Raw genomic sequence first — 14654 nt, 5'->3', positions numbered from 1 at the left:
TCTTCATAACTGTGAATGTAACATACCCCTGAAATTGTCAAGAATCAGTTGAGTCGCCTTGCTTTAGTCACCCCATACTTCTACGAATAGCTCCTTGGAGGTAAACCACCAGATAACTGAGACTGGCGGGCTCATCCTTACTTACAGTGAAAGTGAGAGTAAAAGGAAGTTTGTGTGATATTCTTACCCTCGGATTTACTGTGAAAGTTAATGCTTGACTAAAATCTATCAAGTGTGAACTCATTATTTCATCCTTAGACAACAGGAGTTCCCCCTCAAAAGTTACTGGCATCACATGACACTACAGCCGCACATTCCAAACATTATATGTTATTACCACTACATGAAGGCGAGTTTGACGGTAGGAGGGGCTATGGAGCCACCATTGCCAACACCATCTTACCCCCGAGGTCTTTCCCTGCAACGGCTAGGCGCCACTCGGCCGCTGCACAATGTTTTCATCCTTGAAGTCAATGGAAGTCATTTTGCAACTACGACTTTCCTGCAATTTGGCAGTTTTTCTACAGCCAAATTGCAGCTCTGAAAGTTGCATGACAGCAAATCACAGAAGTTTTTGTTGCATGACTTTCCATCTACTTGCTGTCACGTGACGGATGTTGCCATGAAGCCCTGGTGTCATTGTGCACTTCTCACTGAAAATCGCTGGAAAACCCCTACACAATGTTTGTGTCTGGCAGTTTGCAAACCAGCAGTCAACTACAATGAAAATAAGCCATGTAGTTTTGCCCACAGCATGCTATAGTTTACCAGGGTTTCTTCCACATTATGCTGTGAATTTATGAAGTGCCACCAGATAAAGCTTAGCTTAGAAGGCTGTAATAATAAGATTTGTAAAAAAAAAAATGAAGCAATTATATAAGCTAAGGCAGTGGTTCTCAACTTTTTTCAGCTCAGTGACCCTTTTAGGTATTCGGATGGGGGCAGCTAAATTTTAGCTGCTAAAATGTAGGTGCTAAATATTTAAAAACAGGTCAATTGTGGATAGAATAATAAATAGGTTTTATGTTTCAACGGTTTTTATTGAATTAAAATATTAAGGGTGGCAACACTCTGCCGCAGTTACCCAGCGCAGGGGGATATAGGCTTTTCAATGTGGAACAGCGTTATCGTCTTATTTTAATTTCATATAAAGTAAATAACAAGTAACAGAAAACAAAACTAAAGTCTTATTCAGTTTGCATGAAATAGGGTTACATCATGATGTTATATATCTCCATGTTTTTATGGGAGTGGGGGGGGGGGGGTTAAACAGATCTCGATGCCCTTTATCTCCGAACAGTTGTAGTAAGTATGGGACAGAGAGATTTGTTATTAATTAGGTGTCTTGCTTACATTTTTGGTTGATATAGAAGAGATTTTTTAAATCAAGGTCTTCCACTTATGGTCTCACGTGGTTGTGTAGATTAGGGATATTGATATGCGCTATCCAAGGACTCCATATCTTCTCAAATTGAGGAGTTTTATCTTGGCGGATGGCAATAAGCTTTTCATTCACAAAAATTCTGTTTATGCGCGTTATACAGGCTTCGAAAGGTAGTGTAGGTTTCCTCCACTGTTGTACTATTAATATGCGAGCTGCCATGGTAATATGTTGGAGTAGTTTGAAAGCAGGGTTGCGCATTCCTGTAGGCTTATTTCCTAGTAATAGGACAAATGGGTCCATTCCAACGCTTATCCCCGTTACCGAGGCTATGAGGTGTGAAACTCTTTTCCAGAAGGCCTGGGCTTTTGGGCATGACCACCATATATGTCGATGGGAGCCTGTATCATTGCATCCTCTAAAGCATAGTCGAGAGATGTCCGGGTATATGATGTTTAACCTCTCAGGTACTAGGTACGCTCTATGTAGCACCTTTAGGGAGGTCTCGCTTAATGAGACTTGCCAGCTATTCTTGCTAAGGGTCTCACAGCAGTGGTGCCAGCAGGCTAGCGACAAGGTGGTGTTAAATCCTCATTAAGTCTCCACATGTAAGGAATTCGTGTTTGGGGGGGAATATAAGAATTCAGATAGAATGGCATCGTGATCCGACCATGCCATTACTAGGTGGCGAGTGAAGGACATTAATGGTAGGGTCAATGAATTGGTGAGAATCCAGTCCATTCTATAGTGTTGTTTGTGAGCCGGGGAGAAGTAGGTATAACCTCTTTTGTGTTGGTTAAATTCCCTCCATGTATCTGATAGAGTTAGTAAGTGAAAAGCGTCTTTGAGTTTGTGCCTCAATCTATTCTCTCTTGTAGGGGGTGTTTGTGACATAGAGTCAATTTTGGGATCAATAGTGAAGTTAAAGTCCCGGCACCATATTAGTCTGGTATATTTCAGTGGTAGGAAAATATTGCAAACTGCTAGGAAGAAATCTATTGGGTTTTCGTTCGGTGCGTATGTATTAACGATGCAGAGTTTGTCATTATAAAGTTCTCCCATGAGGATTAGATATCGTCCTTGATCATCAACCACGGAGTTGTTCAGTTTGAATGGGAGGGAGTTACAGATAAAGGTAGAGACTCCTCTGCTTTTGGTGGTGTATTGGGCGTGGAAATGGATTTGATGTCTGGGATTGAAAAAGTTTGGGCTAGATGTAGTTGAGAAATGAGACTCTTGTATGCATAATATATCTGGTTTATGTCTTTCGTAATCTATGAAAGCTTTTCTGCATTTGCTTGGGGAGTTGAGGCCCCTTACATTATGACTTAGTACTCTACACATGATGGTCTATCTGGGTGGGAGTGCCGGTGTTTTTGGGTGGTTTCTGAGATCTGTTTTTTTAGGGATGGAGTGGGCTTTAGTGTTTTTGTGAGATTTGGGGTATTAATTTGGATAGCGGTGATGTGACCCTGAAACATCATAAGTAATAAGTGAATTTGACTAACAACCTTTAAGTATGTCTTAAACATCAACAAAATAACAGAGATGCAATGGGGGTCCTTGTGGTGGACCATCTGGAATCGCATATTCCAGTTGGACAACATATTATCCGTGGTGGTAACAGTGATATTTTGGGATTCTATTTGTGGCCTATAGGCCACATGTATTGCAACTCAATAACTAATTTAACTCTACTATTGTTAAAGAAAAATACTATCAACCGGGGTAAATGATACTTCGCTTTAAAGGAAGCTTGTGGTGTCTATGGGTAGCTTGGTTTTTCCAGTGTAAATTTAAGGAAAATATACATTACAGTTCTAGAAAAGCAATGGGATCATGGTGTTTGTGCTTCAGAATCTTGCGTGGATCTGGTGCTGGGTCTTCAGCATCTGTTTTCCCAGAGTCTTTCTGGGCGTTGAGGAAAAGAGGGCTGTTGTCTTGTTGTTGTGGGGTCATCTATCGGTATATTTGCGATTTGGAGAATTTCTTGCCCTTCCTCTAATGTGCGGATAATGTGCACTTGATCTTCAATTGGGAAGGATAGCATAAATGGAAAGCCCCATCGATATCGCAATTGAGCTTTTTGTAGTGCCAGGGTGATGGGTCGTAGTTGTCTCCTGCGCTCAAGAGTGGATGGTGCTAGGTCTGCAAATAGCTGCACTCCTTGTTCGGTTCCCGGGGGGACACGTTTCTAGCTGCCGCGAGGATCATGTCTAGTACTTCTGGCTAATAAAATTTTAGGATGATATCTCGGGGTTGGTTTGGGTTACGGGGTTTGTTAAGGGCTCTGTGGATACGGTCCATTCTAAAGAGATTTGGGTCTGCCTGTGGTAGTAAGGCTTGGAAAATATTTAGTGCCGTTTCTTTCAGTGATGTGAAGCGTTCCGGCAGTCCCCTTATACGGAGGTTTGCTCTTCTAGATCTATTTTCTTGATCTTCTAGTTTAAGTTCTAGTTGTTCGATTTTCTCTTGGCTCTCTTTAATGAGATTTCTATCAAGATCCATTGCTTCTATGATTTCATCGGTTTTGTTCTCCATCTCATCGACTCTTTGACCTAGCTCTTGAATTTGTTTGGAGAATTCGGATATAGCTCTCAGCAATTCTTTTTTAAATAGATGCTGTATGTTTTTGTATAGATCTTTAATGTCTTGGCTTGAGAATCTGGGATTGTTTTGGAGTAGGCTTGGTGGAGTCTGGTCATTGGTTTGTGATGTGGTTGGGTGGTCTTGATCTTGAGGCTCCATTTCTGTGGTTTGTGATGGGCGGAAAATTTTCAGTATTGGTTTGGATAGGGTACGGAGAGGGGTAGCTTTAGAGTATTTTCAATACGTTGGCATAGTAGAGGGTTTTTATAGTAGATCAGGTCAAGTATTCTGTAATTATGTTTGTTGCAGCTTGATTCTATCACTTTCCACCTTCTGGTCAGAGGTCAGTGTGGTAACATAGAGCCTCCGGGTATGCGTCCACTGGATAGGTGTTATCTCGACTACACCATTTGGTGTAGGACGGTGTTAAAGTCTATCTATAATCGCAGAAAAAATGTCCACTGTATATCACGGTTAGCTTAAAGGGGTGGCTCACTTTAAGGATAATTGTGCTGGCTTTTACGCAAGACCCTATGTCTCCACGCGGTTGGCGGTATAGATGGTGGTATAGATCTTCTCAGTTTGCGTCCTTTTGAAAGGTACTTTAGAGGGTTTCATTCGTGGGCCAGCTCAAGATCAGGACTCGCTGGCGATTACGGTGGATAAGTTTGCTGCAGTGATCAGCAGGGATGGAGAGTTTCCTCTCGCAAAAAAATTAGGGCGCTAAGACCCTTAAGTACTGTGTCTTTAATTTTTTTTCTTAGGCCCTTGTTGTTTAGTGGGCACTGTTGGGGGGTTCACTCTGAATTTTATGCTTAGCTGTTACTGTTGTTCCAGTATAAGCAGCCAGGGGAGCTTGTGAGCTGTCTGGCATGAAGAAGGGGAGAGTTTCAGCCTTTGTGAATGCTCCCTGATCTGATTGTGCTCGGGTAGCTGATGGGGTCTCTGAAGGGGTGAGGTGAGTGAATGGGTGTTGTATCACTCACCAGCTTCCCGGGTGTCTGTAGGGCGCTCCTTCGACTGCAGAACTGTGTGTGGTGTTCCCCTCCCGCTGACGGCAGCAGACAGCGTTTCAGGCTGAAGCAGCCGGGCTTGCTGGTTGCTCCGGTGGTGCAGGGGGGGGGGCTTCTTTCAGCCGCCGCTGCCGTTGATCGGCTCTTTCCTCTCTTCTATGGGCCCCCCTGCCAGCGTCCTTCACCTGTTGGGCGACTGGTCTCTCCCGGTCCTCCTTATCCCCCGTCCTCCCAGCAGCTGTAGTGGGGTCCGGCTCTCTCCTCTCTCCAGCGGCCCCTCTTCACTCACACAGGCAGCAGAGGATGGATCCGATTCTCCCCTGTGCAGTTTCGGGACTTTTTACTGCTTCTGCTCGCCGGGAAGAAGTTCCGCTGCCCTTCTTCTGTGCACTTCCTGCTGGTAGGCACTCCAGGCCGCGGCTTCCGCTGGTCAGGTAGGCCACAGATGATTTTGGCAGGTATTGTGCCATGAGAGGGCTCAAAATGTGCCTCTCAGCCTGGAGAAAGTGTTCTCCCGGTTTTCGGGCTCTTTAGGGCTGAATCTAGCTGTCCGGGATTGCTTAAAGAGGGTGCCCGCCGAGGAGAGCTGATGTGTGCGTCTGGTCCCGCTTCCTGCCAGGCCATGCCCAATAAATAGGTTTTATTGCGGAAGATAATTTTTAGGGGGGGAAAGCCAGTAATAATACCATCTTTCATTATCATTCGATAGAAACGTACAACGTATAAAGAAAATGCAAGATGCACCTTCATCCTTAATGGTCAGAAGACTAATTAAAATGCAAAAACAATGAAATTCAATATAATAATAATAATGTTTGTCATAATCCGTGTCAATCCCTGCTTTGGGCCTGATGAGCGGACGCCAATTTTGCGATATCTGGTTCTGTCTTCATCAACTGCAGTCTCAAGTTGCCCCATATCTGAAGTTTGTTTCTCGCTTTTGTCAGGAACTGCTGAACTGCGCTGAACCCCCTCTCCACTAAGTACGTAAATGGAAAAGCTAACATGAGCAACTTGACTTCCTGCCACAGGATAGGATAGAAATTCTTCACTTTCACTCAAAAACATTTATAGCCAGTGTTTCAAGTCAATCAACTGCTCTTGTAATCTGTGATGAAATTCTCCTGCATCTGCTGAAAATGGATTGATTACCCATGTTGGTATTTCAAGGGTACATGAAACCTAGTTTGCATGTCTGATTTGGCTTGTTTGAGGTGAGAGCAAAAAACGTCTAAGTCTGCATCTTTAAAGGGGTTGTCCCGCGCCAAAAACCTTAAAAAATTTTTTTACCCAGTCCCCCAGTTCCTCAAAGGGAATACCATAGCCATGTGTTACTTTAAAAAAAAAATTTCTCTTACCTGCATCCCCTTTCAGCAACTTTAAAAAATCTTCTCTCCAAGATGGCGCCGCTCGTCTTCTCCCACGGTGCACCGTGGGTCTTCTCCCATGGTGCACTGTGGGTGTTCTTCTGCAGTGTGCGCTCCACTGCCGATTCCAGCCACCTCATTGGCTGATCGGCACCACGTGGCGGAGGCAGAGCAACGCGATGACGCGGAGAAGAGGACGACCGAAGGAGGAGTCAGGACGCAGCTCGTGCGCATGGACCATCCTGGAGAAGATTCGTCTCTGCGCAAGCACGACGGTTCCAGCAAGAAGAGGACTTTGGTCGGCGCCATGGCAACGGGGATGCCAACACAGGGGGGGGGACCCCCTGTAGGTAAGTATACAACTTCTGTATGGCACATATTTCATGCACGATGTATATTACAAAGTGCATGTATATGGCCATACAGAAGTGTTTAGCTTTACTTTAACTTGCGGGACAACCCCTTTAGGCTTGTCTCAGTCTTCGCTTGTAATTTCATGAAGACTTGGAAACTGACAGAGCTGAAGGGTCATAAGTAGAGATGAGCGAACATGCTCGTCCGAGCTTGATGCTTGTCTGAGTATTAGCATGCTCTATTGTTCTCGTTACTCGAGCGAGTACCACCCCGTGTTCGAGCCCTCCCTACTGTGACGTGCTAGCGTGCGCACGTCCACAGCAGTATGACAGAGAGAGAGAGAAAGAAAAAGAAAAAAAAAAGCTCGGCACTCGGCAGGTCCATTGCAAAAATACTTGGGTTTCCCATTGACTTCAATGGGGTTCATTACTCGAATAGAGTTCTCGAATATTACGAAAAGCTCGACTTGAATAACAAGCATCCGAACATTTTGGTGCTCGCTCATCTCTAGTCATAAGCACTTTCCTCTTGACATCCACCTCACTTGGGTGTGTAGGAGTAGAGATTCGAATTCTTCATCATGGTCTTGACAGAGCTTGTGGAAAGGACGTTCATTTAAACGGTGCGCTTTTATCTTGTTAACAGCATTAATTACATAGCGCAGGCAATCATGCAATCTCTCATATTAATTTTTATCAACAAGGTGCTGCCGATGGATCACACAGTGGGCTCCCATTATGCCAGGTATAGCAGATTTTAAATGGGCTATAAATTCGCGATATCGTCCAATCATGGATGCAGCTCCATCAGTTGCACAAGCAAGTATATTTGTTAAAGGGATGTTTTTTTTCCTGGAAAAATTCTTCCACCCTTTTGTATGTTGAGGAGCCTTCCGTGTCGGTGGTTACATTTCTGGTAAACAACAGTCCCTCCATTACCTCTTCATTCCGATTAATGAAACGAACGTAAGCCAGCAGCAATATATTGTTGTTTCTAACTTTTGACTTGTTAATTTGCATTATAAATTCTGCGATCTTTAACACATCCAAAAGAGTTTCTTCCATATCAGCAGCCATCTCGTCAATTCTTCTTGAAATGGTGTAATTACTCAAAGGAATCAATTTCACCAATGCACACGTGTCAGGCCCCAGCATAGCACTGACAATCTCTTTAACTGCAGGTAACACAAGTATTTCCCCAATAGTATGTGATTTGCCACATTGCGCTAATAATAAATAATAGGAAGCAAGGAGGCCTTTGTCAGCAATGAAAGCAGATGTTACAAATAGCTTGCCTACAATGCTGCAGTTCTCAAACTTTGACTTTAAACCTTGGACAAGAAATGGGTTTACCAACTTTGTCTGAATGCATTTTTGCAAGGTGATCACTCAGTCCCGAAGGCTTCATAGCTTCATTCAAAAATGCCTTTTCACAAGGGAAGTTGTCCGATTGTAGGAGAAGGGATGAATCCGTATTTCAAGTATTCTTTTGAATATTGATGGTATTTCTTCTCAGCCATTTTTATAAAGTATGCTTCAAGAATGCACTGCTTATGTTGCTCTATCATATAATGATGTATGACTTTTATAACTCCATTACTCCGCTACAGATCAATCACACTGGATAACCTAAAGAACAACCTGTATTCCATAATGCCGCTGATTGGCTGGAACTTTCAATTCAACTCCCAGAGACCCACACAAATTGAAGTGGTTCCACCTAATCAGTGGCATTATGGAATACAGCGGGTTAGGTTGTGCTGTAGGTTATCCAGTGTTATGAAGTGTCATTGATCTGCAGCGGAGTCATAAAAGTCATTCATTAAATGATAGAGGCTTGCAGGCTGCCCGCAACTCCCATTACATGTAAGTGATTCATATGGAAATAATTGCCTCGGTTTTCGTCGGTTTCGGATTTCACTGATTGTTTTCGGACGGATTATCAATGAAAACCAAGGTATCACTACTAATTTTTAGAAAAGTGTAGGTTACTAGACAAAAAAAATGAACAAAGCAAACACAGAATGCCCCTCTACCGCCCCCTTTATGTACCAACGCCCCCCCCTGCCACCCCTTTTTGTTCCAACGTCCCCTTGAGAAGTAAAAACGCCCCCAGGGGGCAAGAATGCCCACGTTGAGAACCACTGAGCTAAGGGATATTCACATCAGACAAATATTGTTGAAATCATCAAGAACTCAGAAACTTGTGATAACAGCCTGCTGTTGTTAGCCATTCAGTCGAAAGATACTGTTAAATCACCCTACAGTTGTTTTCGTTTTCATTTTTTGAAGGGGAGGGGGAACCTGCCCTTGGCTTTGCTTTTACTTTTCCAGGCAACTTGTTTTTTGGGTTTTTTTGCAGCTCCAAGGTCCTCCTCTCACCCCTCTATTCTTCCTCCCGGACATACCAACAGTGGACACCACACAGTATGTATGGGCGGCCTCAAACACCACATTAACAATGTCTAGTAGAAAAACATCACCTGCCCATAGGATAGGAGATAAATATTTAATCGCTGAGGGTCTGACAGCTGGGACCTCCAGGGATCACAAGAATAGTGCACCACAGGTCCCCCAAGTGAATGGAGCATTCAAAGGAACCTGTCATGTACTTTATGCTGTCCTTCCTGGGGGCCATATACAGCAGTGACAGGCATGCTGACTTCAGCCGTGCATCACTTTTGATCATAGGCAGTGTTTTTCAAGAATTTACATTATGTTTCTGCAGCTCCCAGCAAGAGATGAGTCCAGATTATTTCTGAGGGGACCTAGTAGCCCACCCATTCACCCTGACAGGCGTATGCTGCATAATAGCTAAAATATGGTCAAGCACAGAGGAGGAGTTAGCAGCAGATAAAGAGCATGGCACAGCCACACAAGTTATATATATCCATACAGCCGGCCTGGATTCTATGGTGGTGGTAAGTCTTATTGTTCTATAAGAATGCGAGAATTTAGGGTAAAAAAAAACTGTTCCTTCTGTCCACTAAAATACAGGCTGTTTTATATAAAAACCCATAGAATCTCAGATCCCTGCAGCTGGATACTTTATTTTAGAGGACAGCGAGAATCACGTTCAACCAGGATCTACCATTACAAAGAAAAATCGGAGGTTCTATAAGGCCTCATGTCCACTTGAAAAATACAATCCGCGCAGAATCTGCCGCGGATTCCGCGCGGATTTGCTTTAAATGGTATTTTTTTTGCATGCAAATATCCGCACATATTGCTATCCATGTGATAGCAATGTTGCCGATCCACGGCAGAATGGAGCATGCCGCTTTTTTTCTCCCGCACGTGAAAAACGCAATTCTTTTAAAATGCCATCCGCGGGTGCAAAAATCAATTTAATGGACCCGCGGATGGCCAATGATTCCCTATGGGCAAATTCCGCTGCGGAATCCGCAATTCCATTTAGCTAGTGGACATGAGGCCTAAATTCTTCTCTCCCACTTGGATTTAGATGTATAAGAATGCTCGGATATACAAGTCCATCTGCCCATCAACACTACATCCAAGTCTTGGTAAATGGTAAAGTCCCCTGGTGCAAGAAGCAAGTCATGACTTAAGACCCACCATTTACACAGAGCGATCATCGGTTTAAAAGAAAAGAAAAAAAAACGCTAAAAGGCGATCATTTTAGTGATAATGGTTGCATCTAAATACGCGCCCATTGTGCACTTTTCGCACACTGCTAGCTGATCGTTAAATTCAGTCCAACCTAAAAATCGTTGTTCAGCCTTATCAGCAGTTCTTCACAGGTAGTGCTGATTGTTCTCTAGCCAGAAACAATACTAAGGATCCGAATGCAGATAATAGCCCTCGGGCTATTAACTGCTTTTATCTAAGGCTTCATTTGCACACTTAATTGCTCTTATGTAGCTAAGGCCGCCTGCAGACTGCCGGGTCGGATCCGGCTGCGAGAATTCTCGCTGCAGGACCCGACCTGAGCCCCTGCAGAGAGCAGCGCGTACTCACCCACGCCCCGCAGCTCCAGCTCTTTCACGTGCAGTTTTATTGGGGGTAAATGCTAAAAAAATGATTTTTTTTTTTAATTTATATATTTTTTAAATTTAGTATATTTATGCTAAAATAAAGTATGGGAACGGGTTCCTCTATATGTTTCGGATGTTTTGATATATAGTATGTATGGTTGTGGTTTACAGGACGCATACGGCGACGGTTTTGGTTTGCGTCGGCTTTGTGTTATTTTCTTTCTTATGTATATATTGTTGTTTTATTCTGTAATTTTTATTTACTGATGTATGTAATCATGTTTTTTTACTATCTATATTCCCCATGACGTCATAAAAGACCTCTGGGGGACATTCATTTTCTTTTTATTTGATACTTTCCCACAGTAGCTGGGGCATCCATAGGAGCCCCAGTTACAGGGTAAAGCAACCCCTGTACTGACATTAGTCACTGGCAGAGCTGTCCATGGTCTAGTATGACCCTCCAGCTCTGCTGTAGCACTGTACTTTCACTTTTTAGTACACAGTGCTCAGGCGGGAAGGGTTAAATACCCCTCCTGTCTTCTCCTCTGGGTTATTCGCTGTCACTAACAGCTGATAACCCGTCCTGGCTCTAATTGATTGCAGAGATAGGAGGCTTAGGCCTCATGTCCACTAGAAAAGTACAATCTGCGCAGAATCTGCCGTGGATTTCCGTGGCAGATTCAGCGCGGATTTGCTTTAAATGCTATTTTTTTTGCATGCAGATATCCGCACACATTACTATCAATGTGATAGCAATGTGGCTGATCCGCGCAGAATCTGCTGTAAAATGAAGCATGCTGCATTTTTTTCCCCGCGCGTGAAAAACGCAATTCTATTAAAATGACATCCGCGGGTGCAAAAATCAATTTAATGGACCGCGGATGGCCAATGATTCCCTATGGGCAAAATCCGCTGCGGAATCCACGATTCCATTTTGCTAGTAGACATGAGGCCTTAAAGTGACACCATAATTGTACTATCGGCGGTGCTTTAAGCCCAGGACTGGGTGCCGTATATTTACCGCACCTGGTCCTAATGGGTTAAGAAAACCTCCCTGCTATTTGCAGACTCCTCACAATTTAGAGAGGCCATGGATAGGAAGATTGAGGCCTCATGAAAAATTCCTGGGAAACGACATCACATACTTTTGAAACAAGTGTTGCTGCTACCTTGGTTGCTCACTCCACATTCATTTGGCTTAATTAGCTGAGTAACCACCGGAAACACAAGTCCCCCGGAGTAGACATAATTAACTGTTTATCTTTGCTTAAAATGACCACTGGGTTCCTGGCAGATGCTTCTGTTGAAACTGTACGGTTCGGGGCTAAAAACGTTGTTCTATGCCATTCAGCTAGGTGGGCACTATGAATAAAATCTTGGTCTGGAAATACAACCTCCAAGAATAAATTACCTTCGATCCCCTTTCAGGGTGAATACGTGCTTGACCCTGAACTTGACAAAATTCTAAGCTAGCTGCAGATAGAAAGAAAGTCTTTCCAGAGGACAGACAATATAAAAAGATCTCATCCTTTCATAATCCCAGGTTTCAACCTAAGGAACAGAAAGGAAAAGGTAAATTGGGGAGATGGTCCTATCCAAAAGGAGGAAAGGGTAGGACCTTCCCCCTCAATCCTATACCTGAATCCACACAATGACTCGGGGCTACCTGCTGAAAGAGCTTCAGAGCAGCGCAGGGAGAAGACAGGCTAGACACGCCTGAGCCCCGGCAGCTGAGGAGAGTACAGTATAATTTTTTTTTATTTTTAACACATTCTAGGGATGATTTTCAGGGAAGGGCTTATATTTAAAGCCCTTCTCGAAAATCCCAGCAGGGCTTGCCAGAAGCCCATTGCTTTCAATGGGACTGCAGACGTGCCGGTCCCATTAAAAGCAATAGAAGAATGTCGCAATCCTCTGCCACAGCTATCACAGCTTTGGCAGGGGATTCTTTAGTCCCCACAGGGATGAAGAAATCCTCTGCTACAGCTTCACAGCTGTGGCGGGGGATTCTTTACTCCCCGCGGAGATGAAGAAATCCTTTGCCACAGCCATCACAGCTGTGGCAGGGCATTCTTTACTCCCTGCAGGGAGTCCTCTTGGCACTGATCACTGTGACAGTGCTGTCACAGTGTTCAGTGACAATGGGTCTCCCTGCTGGAGAATATTGACGCGCATTATGGACCTATGGTGCACGCATGTCCTATGTTTTGCAGGTACGTGCATTTGCACGCCTGTAAAACACCATAGGGAACCAATGTTTCTAATAGGAGCGTGTTTTTGTGAGCACAACTGTATGCACAAAAACACGCTCGTGTGAATCCACCCCTAAGGCCCTTTTAGACACAACAAGAATCACTAAAAAAAAAACACAAAACACTCAGCCATCTTTTGAGCAATTCTCGTTCTGTCTAAATGCAGGGACATTGTGTAGTTTTCGTGCATAAGTCGTTGAATTCTAGCGTGCTAGAACTGAGCGATCAGCTATGATAAGATTCTTTGTGCCTGTGTCCTCCTCTGAATTCATAGTGGGGATTTTGGCAGTCAGAGCAGAGAACACTATAGCTGTTTGCATATGCAAAGCAGCTGTATTGTTCTATTAACCCTTTCCAATCCAGTGTCTGACGTCTAAAGACATTATGATTTTGGCTGTACAGCTCCGATGTTGGAAGAAGCCCGTTGGGGTCCTCTTACTGTATATTGCCAGCCTCTCTGCTGTCGGAGCCTATCCAATGTGTCACCTCATGCAGTACTGGCTTTAGCCAGCATATAGCGCTGTTTTATAACAGCACAAAAGGAGTAAGCCCCCAAGGAAAACCAGGATACAAATTGGATTGAAAAGGGTTAAGGGCCACAGCAGTGTCTCACTTTGCTTGCATATTCTATAGTAGCTATTTAGCTACTATAAAGGATGCAAAGATGATCGCTCAAAACTGTCACTCAAACTATCATTTGAACGACTTTTGAGCAATCATCTATCAGTGTAAATGGGGCTTTACACAACTATATTGACACAAAAAAAAGAAAACATTTTGTCTCTGGAGATGTGATAATGAATGAGCAAAAAAAAAATTGCTTGGTCGTTAACACTGAAATCATCAGCCGTATTAAGTTGCACGAATCTGAACAGAAAATAAATAGATCAAAGGACGCTTCTTGTAACTCTTAGTAAAGAAATGTGAAGGATGAACTTGTAATAATTCACTTTTAGAGTTCGGTCACGCAGGCCGTAAATGCTGCGAAATTGCTGTAGCAGAAAATCATCAGTGTACGGGCAGCTAAGATACAGCTAAAATGCTGCGGATTTTGATGCGGGTCTCCGCCTCTGAATTAAAAAAGTAGAAATCTGCTGTCAAAATCCGCAGTATAGATTGACATGCTGTGGATTTACAATCTGCACCATATTTTAAATACGCTGGGGTTTCTACGTGGAATTTTTCCGCTCTTTGAGAAGATTTTTTCTAAGTCGTCCACGTGACTGGTACTGTGAATGCTGTGGATTTGCCTATGAGAAGACACCTTTAACCCGTTAAGGACGCGTCCCTTTTTTTTTCCCCTAATTTTTTTTCCCTCCCATATTTAAAAAAAAAAATCATAACTCTTATTTAATCATCGACGTAGATGTCTGTAGGTTGTTTTTCGTGAGTTGTATTTTTTAGTGATACCATTTAATGTACCATATAATGTACTGAAAAACCTTTGTGGAGAGAAATTAAAAAAAAAAAACTAAATTCCTCAAGCAGAACTCCCGAACATCGATCGGGGCATTTAAATGCTGCTGTCAGAATTGATGGTAGCGTTTAAAGGGTTAACAATTCTTATCAATGGCATTGCTTATTAGAGCTGTTGTAGGCGGATGTCGGCTGTACAATACAGCCAGCACCCGCATTGTATGGAGCGGGATTGACCCCCTAATCCCACTTCATACATACTCTTAACCTCCAGGATGTAAATGT

This window comes from Eleutherodactylus coqui, chromosome 4 (assembly GCF_035609145.1).
Source record: "Eleutherodactylus coqui strain aEleCoq1 chromosome 4, aEleCoq1.hap1, whole genome shotgun sequence".
In the NCBI taxonomy this organism is placed as follows: domain Eukaryota; kingdom Metazoa; phylum Chordata; class Amphibia; order Anura; family Eleutherodactylidae; genus Eleutherodactylus; species Eleutherodactylus coqui.
Note: the sequence above shows the minus strand (reverse complement) of the source record.